The following is an 8,091-nucleotide window of genomic DNA, read 5'->3' as shown; positions in this document are numbered from 1 at the left end:
TCCAGAACACTACGTTGAAAATGTTGTTCCGATTTGGCTCTATATATAGATGATTGGTGCTCTCAACATGTAAGGGGAGAGTGTGTTGCATACCACATCGCGTGAGCGAGGACGACTAGCTTTTTTTTCTCGATAAAAGGGCCACATGGCCCCCATTTTCATTAAGAAAATAGAAGTCTAGATACAACCATCACACCACTTTTTTCCATCAGACTTGATGCATCACCTCATCAACTGATAAGCAACCTACATCCTAGACATATAACCATATCTATAGGATGCCAAATCACCCACTACCGGAGAGAGAACAGACTTTTAAACATCTTTTACAATTTGCACATCAGCCAAAACAATAGGCCTAACATACTACAGAATCACCCAATTTCAGGTAGACACAAAACCCAGTCTTAGAGCAGAAGGATTCCACCCATATGTTCTTCTGTAGACTTCATTTGCTACCCGAGATAGCCTCTTGGAAACCTCCCTAAGCATTTTTTGCACACCTTTTCTCTGTAGAATCATCCATGAATCCAACAAAGAACACAAGGTAAATATTACATTGATAGGATTTTAAAGGAAAACACGTTGAAAACAGGATTTGTTCCTTGTTTTCCAAATTGTCCATATCAAAGCAGCAGCACCAATAGAAACAATAGCCCTATCCTTTCCAGAATAGGATGGTATCCAGTTTTGACAAAGATCAAAGAAAGATAAAGGTAATTTCGGGTTACCTAGTGTACCGCATATCACATTCCATAAAAACATAGCACAAGAACACGAAAAGAATAGATGATCAATGCTCTCAGAAACGCCACAAAACTCGCAGAAATTTGGTCCTTTCCATCCTCGTCTAGATAAGTTATCCTTGGTTAGGATCCTCCCTTTGATCACTAACCATATAAACGCTTTTACTTTTAGAGGTATTCTCAACCTCCAAAGAAGTTTAAAAGGAAAAGCAACAACTCTAGCTATAAGGTAATGATAAAGTGACTTAACTGAGAAGGATCCAGATTTAGTTAAAAGCCATTTAACTCTGTCAGGCTCCTCCGATAGAGTAACATGACTACACATATCAAGTAATTCATTCCACATTGTAAGAGTTTCTCCATAAAGACATCTCCTAAATCTAATACAATCAAAATCCTGGTTAAAGACTTTAGCAACAGTAACATGTTGACAGAAAGTTAAATTATACAAGCGGGGGAAAAGTTGACAAAGTGGCTTTCTCCCCAGCCATGTGTCCTCCTAAAATCTCGTTTTACAACCATCACCCACCACCCTTTGACAGCAAGAATAGAAGATATCCTTTATACTCAACAACCCATTCCAAAAATGGGAATTACCCCGAGATGCTTCACATTGAACCAGAATTTTCCTACTCAAATATTTGGCTCTAATCATTTCCTGCCAATCCCCTTCCTCATTCTCTAATCTCCATAACCACTTACATAAGAGGCTGATGTTTTTAATCTCCAAATTAGTAATCCCCAGACCCCCCCCTGGTCTCTAGGTTGGCATACGTCCTCCCACTTGACTAAGTGATACTTTCTCACTCCATCCCTTTTTGCCAAACCATACGAGCACGAACAAAGTCCATTCTCTTGCCTACACCTTTAGGTAGTTTAAAAAAAGAAAGCAAATGGCTAGGAACATTACTCATACAAGTCTCAGCGAGGGTAATCCTATCACCCATTGAAAGCAAACCCCCTTGCCAGGTTGCTGCCTTCTTCTCAATTTTCTCTTCAGCTGGTTTCCAATGCGCATTATGCAACTTTTTAAAATGTAAAGGAAGGCCTAAATAAGTAAAGGGGAAGTCCCCGACCGCACAAGTGAAAATCTGAGCATATTCTTCTTGTTTCAATAAAGCGGCACCAAAGCAGTGGATTTCACTTTTTAAGAAATTGATTTTCAAACCCGTCAAGTGCTCAAACACGCATAGAATGACTTTAAGGTTTCTAGCCCCTTCTAAGTCATCTTCAAAGCAGAAAATCGTATCATCAGCGTATTGTAAGACAGTAAGACCACCCTCGTACAATCTAGGCAGAACTCCTTTAATAAATCCTTGTTCTTGCGCCCTTTGAACCAGGGTAGCAAGAACATCAGCAGCAAGGTTAAACAATAGGGGGGAGAACGGGTCCCCCTGCCTCAATCCTTTCCTAGTAACAAAATAGGGGCCAATCAAGTCATTTAAAGTAATAGCTACTTTACCATTATGAATAACTTCTTTTGTCCAACGAATAAATTTATTCAGGAAACCCCTTCATTTTCAGCGTACTAAGCATAAAGTCCCAATTAATTTTATCATAAGGTTTCTCAAAATCAACCTTAAAAATAACAGCAGCGCATTTAGACTTATGTAGTGAGTGAAGCGTCTCATGGAGAACAACGACATTATCTAAAATATAACGCCCTTTGATAAACGCAGATTGTACCTTAGAAATCGTCTTGTGAGCAGTAGTCATAGCTCTATTGTTTAAGACTTTGGTAAAGATTTTAAACGGGACATTGAGCATGCATATAGGTCTATACATCTGAATCCTATCCGCCCCTTGACCCTTAGCTAACAATGTAACTACCCCATAGTTTAGCCTAGAAATATCAATCATATCATCATAAAAATCTTGAAAGAGACTCAACAAATCATTGCAAATGAGGTGCCAAAAGGTTTGGAAGAATTCAATATGCATACCATCGGGACCGGCTGCTCTATTATGCCTCATAGAAAAAACAGCCGTTTTTATCTCATCCAAAGTAAATTTACTAGCCAACTTACTTTTGTCCACATCGGAAAGCATATCAGTTAGAGGAATGTTTAAGGAGACGGGAAGTAATTCAACAGGCCCAAAGAGCTTCTTATAAAAATCAGTCGCATATTTAAGGAGCTGCTCATCCCCTTGGATGATCCCCTCATCCTGTATGAATCTGAAAATTTTACTCCTACGCTTCCTACCGCTAGCCTTAATCATGAAGTATTTTGTATTACCACCACCCTCCTTAATATCTTTTTCTTTAGACCTCTGGTACCACTTAATCTCCTCTTCCCTAAGGATCTTATTCAAATCATTCTGCAACTTATTTCTCAAAACATAGTCAGCTTCTGAAACTCCAGAGAGCTCACTTTTCTTATCCAAAAAGTCAAGCTTATTGGCAATCTCATCTCTATCTCTCCTATATCTACCCTCTACATTAAGGTTCCACCCTTTAAGGGTTCTCCTTAATTTCCGCATGAAATCCTGCCACCAATCAAGACTACTACCTCTACGAACAGTGGAACTCCAGACTTTATTAACAATATCAGGGAGCTCTTCTCTAGACAGCCAGCATAGCTCAAATTTAAAAGGCTTGCGATTAATAGTAGACTTAATCCCTGTATGTAATAGAAGCGCTGCATGGTCAGAAACCCCTCTCACCAAGGTTCTGACAGTTACTAAAGGGAATTGCTGCTCCCAAAGAGAGCTCACTAAAATTCTGTCCAACTTAGCAAAAAGCGGATCCTCCTGATTATTCGACCAAGTATAGCTCCTCCCTGACGAATCTAATTCTTTTAAGCCCCAATGCTCAATAATAGAATTAAAATAAAAAGACCATTTTGGAAGTTTTTTAATTCATTGTCACGTCCACGGATTGAGATATACCAGCTACAAGAAAAACACTAGTATTATTGAGAAGATTGCTCAATGCAATGAATCATAACAATGTATTTTAATAGTACGCACTAACTAATATTCATATCAACGAACAAATCTCATTGTGTGTTTTTGCATTATATTGTACTTTTGGATGAATTCAAATTGTGTGTTTTGTATGTGTGAAGTGTGTGTGCAATACTGTAAACCCTCAATTACAAACTCTAAACCTACATAAAAGAACCTACACTAAAATGACAAACCCTAAACTTAAATGGAAAACTCTAGCCTTGATAGACAAGTCCTAACCCTCAACGGCAGACGCTAACCCTGGACGACCAACCGTAAACTTAAGTGACAAACTCTAATCCTAGGTGATCTACCTACCACCAACTCTCCTCCATCGTTCGGTCTGCATCTAATGAAGTGCAACCCTTCTTCTTTCCTCTCCAAACCTTACCTTCTTTGGAGATGCGTCGCTGGCCGTGACATCCCTCGAGCAGCGGTCAAAACTACAAGGCCCTATACCCGCAGCAATCAACCTGTTACCACACTTCCACCGACGATGTCATGGGTAACCACAACATAACCTCTCCAACTCGGTCCTGGCGAGGCCTCGTCGACAACACAGTTCCGGCCGCCTCGCCCCCATCTACACCTCTATGTCACTTTGCCCTCATGAGGGAATTGACTGAAATGACCCTATTTTTTGGGTGATTCTATATTAGCAAATGTGACAAGATAAATAGTACTGGCGAGAGCTCGAGCAAATTCTCGAATATTACAAAACCATTGAGTTACTTTGTATTCGTGTCAAATAAAACCTCATTGTGTTTATTTACATTATCATGTGTGTCTATGTGTTAGGTAGAAGTAGTAGCAGTAGCAGTAGTAGTGTAAACCCTTATTAGGATTGGAGGGAGTAATATTTACAAGGCTTACTGCCTGGTACTAATATTTGAACCTACACCTTGCAAGTTTTGTTGGCCATAACTCCTTTTGTTTGACTTGGTTGAGAGTAAATGATTGATCAAACCTTTGATTTAGTCGAGAAACAATATTTGTCCATGCCTCCTTACTCCAAGCATTATGTGTCCGAAAACCAGGCACATCATAATCTTTTAAGAGTCTAACAAGGAACAACTTCATTTGGTGACTCCATTTGGCTCGGGTATTAACTTTTGTGAGTCCTAAATATTTAACATAGGTGGACCAATTTAGTTTCTAAACATCACAACTATTCTTTTTATAACAGCAACACATAACAACTTAATAAAGTTGCACAACTGAGTTTATCAAAGTCATTGAAACATCAGATCATACCTATTTCTGGATGAAGACTTGTAGTCCCACCATGAAGTTCAAGATCAATTGCCCCATTGGATTGCAGATGATGGCCTTGTCGCTCTGACAGGCACCATCGATCAGCCATTTGGGGACTCCATTTGACTCGAGTATTACCTTTTGTGACTCCTAAATATTCAAAATAGGTGAACAAATTTAGTTTCTAAATCAATGACACGTCACAACTAAATAAAATTGCACATCTGAGCATATCAAAGTCATTCAAACATCAAAGCATACCTATTTCTGGATGAAGACTTGCAGTCCCACCATCAAGTTCAAGATCAATTGCACCATTGGATTGCAAATGATGACCTTGTCGCTCTGACAGGCACCAATGATCAGCTACATACATGCATCAGACTGTTAAATAGCATACATTCTGTTAGCACATATGCAAGGGCGCCAATGATATTTGTGCAGAAGAGAATCCATGGAAGAGGAAAATTTAGTGCCCTCTGCGCGCACACAAATTACCATGTTCCTATATATGTTATGTGCATTGCAAATTAACTCAAACGTCAGAAAATATATATGTTGATCTAATAGCTATGAAGAAAACGGTCTCATGATGCTCATACAGTGGTAATGAACCAGAAGAAAACTAGCAATACGAGTAGCATCAGGACATGGCCTCACATGTCATTTGGTAGGCTACCGGATAAACTCAAATCTGAGAAAATATTTAGACCTGTAGTTGCAAAGAAAATCCCCAATCCTGAAACAGTAATCTCAGATCTGAAAAACGGGAGAAAAATCCACAATACGTTGCAAGCCAATACTAATCAAAATCAATCGTATGTGTGTATGGTAGCTACAAATCATGGTAGTTGATGCCGAGCAACAAGAAAAAAATTCAATTAGCTATCATATGAAGCAAGGGAGGACCGGATCTAGCTTTTGGAGTGGCCCCCAAAGTACCTTGTTGCTGGACATCGCGGGTGGGAGCACAGACGCAAGAGGCCTGTCCTCCAGCGGAGGAGTTGAGCTGAGGGCCGCGCGGCCGGCCGGCCGGCCGTGGCGCAGCACGACTAGGTCGATGCGAATGAGATGGGGAAAAGCGGTGATGTAGGAGGAGGGTTTGCTGTTTTGCCTTCTCTGCCGATGTGGTGTCGTGATAAGGTACGCGAAGCCTGTTATTTACCGCGAAAACTGTGGGTGAGTGAGCGGCGCGCGCTTTTCTTCCCGCCAGGATTCTTTTCGAGAGGTCGAACTTCTTGGAAAATTTCCTGTGAAATACAGAAGGGAAACTTCCACAGGATATATTCCTGAGGATTGAATTCCTGTAAATCAAACAACCATCACAGGAAAAAATCCATAGGATTACAATCCTATGAAAATCCTATAAAAATCTTATGAATCAAAGAAGGCCTAGGAAAGGAAAAATGGAGGAATAGGAAAATTAGAGGATTGACATGCCCTACCCACCTGAATCCTATGGAGGTAGAAAACATAGGGTTTGGTACAACTGGGGTGTTTGATGAGAGCATAGGAAAAGCATAGGAACTCAGAGCATTATAATATTATTATTTTGAAAGGTGTGCTTTCAAATCAGGTAGCCGTTACTCACTGAGCTAGCCGTTAGGCTACAACAGGATATATATACGTACGCAAGCACAACGTTTCTTCTTTACAAGCTCTCCATTTCATACAGCCAAGAACAGGTTACATGCAAGTCTTTGCTGGTGATAGCTGAAGTTTTCTCATACTTGCTTGATCTTCTCTCAAATCTGAGGTTAGTTCTTCTCATGTACACGTCCCTTTGCTTTTTTTTAGATCTTCTCCATGTATACATTCCCTTTGCTTTAGTTCTTCGCCCTGTACATGTTTCCACCACTGCCATTCAGTCCATATCAAGAAAATCGACAGCACCGGATACAATTTTCATCCTAGCCGACCACCCAAAATCATCGAGTCACCAACAACCATCAGCATGAAAAGCCATATTCTTTTTTAGTTCTTCCATTCTGTAACTGATTCAAACATATGCTGAGGTGAAAGGCAAGAAAAGAAATGTTGTCTTAATATCATGACACGGTAGAATGATCTACGCTAAGCCGTATCAGTTATCTGCCAAAAAATCCAGAGTATGACATAGTTATTTGGATCACGATGTGACTAGCATGGCAGAATTAAGCCTTGTTGTTTGTTATCTGCCAAAAAAATCCAGAGTATGACAAAGTTATTTGGGATCATGATGTGACTAGCATGGCAGAATTAAGCCTTGTTGTTTGACCAATAAATTACTAGAAGTCTAACTATGCTAATTAAGCAGATTATATTTAAACTTGTAAAGTCATGACGCAGCTCACTAATTTTCCACAGGCTTGTTTGTCATAACAGATGGATCCAAGCTACAGTCGTAGATCAAAAAGTGAGGATGAATTTGCTCTTTTTGTTCTTCCTACTTTAGGAGAACCCTCTCATTCCTCAAGAAGACCTATGCACACTTCAATACTTACAGGTGCACGACGTGTAAACGAAATTTTGAATGGACATGAAGACCTATGCAAAAGGCACTTCAGAATGGAGATTGACATATTTCAAGCTTTGGTTCAAAAACTGCGTGAGAATGATCGCCTTGTTGATGGAAGAGATGTCTCAGTAGAAGAACAAGTTGCTATATTTTTGTATGCATTATCTAAGAATGCAACAAATGATACTTTGGCAGATTGGTTTCAGCATAGTGGACAAACAATAAGTTACTATTTTGGAGAAGTGCTCAATGCAATTACAGAACTCTATTCTGTATATATACGTCCACCTTCCCTACACCCGCATCCAATCTTGAGTAAACAGAAGTTCTACCCCTTTTTTATGGTATGTATGCACGCTTATGATCAAGTTCAAATAACATAATTTCGAAATTTTATGGAGAAGATTATACGGCTTATGTACATATATTTATGCAGGACTGCATCGGTGCTATTGATGGTACACATATTCCATTGGAATTACCTGTTCATGAGCAAGAACCATATCGCAATAGGAAGCAAACATTGTCACAAAATGTTATGGTAGCATGCGATTTTGATTTAAAGTTTGTGCATGTACATGCTGGTTGGGAGGGATCAGCTTCAGATGCAAGAGTCCTGCAAGATGCACTTAACCATGGGTTTCA

General features: G+C 39.7%; 1 long non-coding RNA gene across 1 annotated transcript; it reads left to right on the top strand.

Annotated features, from left to right (window-relative positions):
* Positions 1-6,540: 6,540 nt before the first annotated feature.
* Positions 6,541-7,520, top strand: LOC119327986. Its single transcript, XR_005158785.1, has 3 exons — positions 6,541-6,705; positions 7,314-7,344; positions 7,435-7,520. It is a non-coding gene; the product is annotated as an uncharacterized LOC119327986 (long non-coding RNA).
* The last annotated feature ends 571 nt before the right edge of the window (positions 7,521-8,091 follow it).

Source organism: Triticum dicoccoides, chromosome 7A (assembly GCF_002162155.2).
Source record: "Triticum dicoccoides isolate Atlit2015 ecotype Zavitan chromosome 7A, WEW_v2.0, whole genome shotgun sequence".
NCBI classification, from domain to species: domain Eukaryota; kingdom Viridiplantae; phylum Streptophyta; class Magnoliopsida; order Poales; family Poaceae; genus Triticum; species Triticum dicoccoides.
Note: the sequence above shows the minus strand (reverse complement) of the source record. Positions and strands in the feature narration are given on the sequence as shown.